The following is a 933-nucleotide window of genomic DNA, read 5'->3' on the forward strand; positions in this document are numbered from 1 at the left end:
GGTGAGATTGAATTGTTGTATGAAATAATCATCTAAGTTCATGGCATTATATATATAGTAAGATTCCTTAACTTGCGTGGGGATTACATGAATTATGAACAAATGGTGAAGACTAGTATATATTCTTTGTCTTGAATGAATGTATGGTATATATCCATCAATTTTTTATTTTCATTTTCCCCTATAGGTCCCTTTGGTTTGAGTAATCTCTTATTACAAAAAATAAAAAATTATCTCAAAAATAGATTATCTAAAATATTATTGGGTATATATTATTATTGTGTTTGATATTCTAAAATATTCTTTATATGATTTGTTATATTAATTAAAAATAAAGTTCTTTTTGTACTGAAATAATAATAAAAATAGAATTGTAACAAACTCAAAATTATTTTGCTAATCTTTTAATAGCTAAGATAAGGGTGATAATCAGATTATACTATATATTATCTGTTGTCACATCACCGTTAATAATAAAATATTACCTATATCATTTATTTTATGGCAAATCAAATAAAGTAATGTCAATAATACAAAATATATTGCTGAAGGAATATTTGATAACCTTGAACCAATTGCCTTCTAAGAAGCATTTTCGTTGCCTTGTTTCTTTTGATTGTTTTGTATATTCTTTGTCCTAGATGCAAGTAAGTAAGGCTTTGAGTTTTAAAAGTGGTGTTACCTAATTTATTAGGTAAATATGTAAAATAAATTTGCATGAACAAAATAAATTCAATTTAATCCCACAATCATTTCATTGGTTATAAAACACTGAATTAAATTATTTTAGGGTTTTAGGGTCATGTTTTCTGTCTTCATAAACTTATGAAATATGGTTTTCAATGGATAAAACAATTGTATTTTTTGAAATATTATGTTAGGTTTTCAAGAGGGACGAAGCTAATGTACAATAAGTTATTAAACACATCTCAA

The sequence above is a fragment of the Mangifera indica genome, chromosome 10 (assembly GCF_011075055.1).
Source record: "Mangifera indica cultivar Alphonso chromosome 10, CATAS_Mindica_2.1, whole genome shotgun sequence".
Classification (NCBI taxonomy): domain Eukaryota; kingdom Viridiplantae; phylum Streptophyta; class Magnoliopsida; order Sapindales; family Anacardiaceae; genus Mangifera; species Mangifera indica.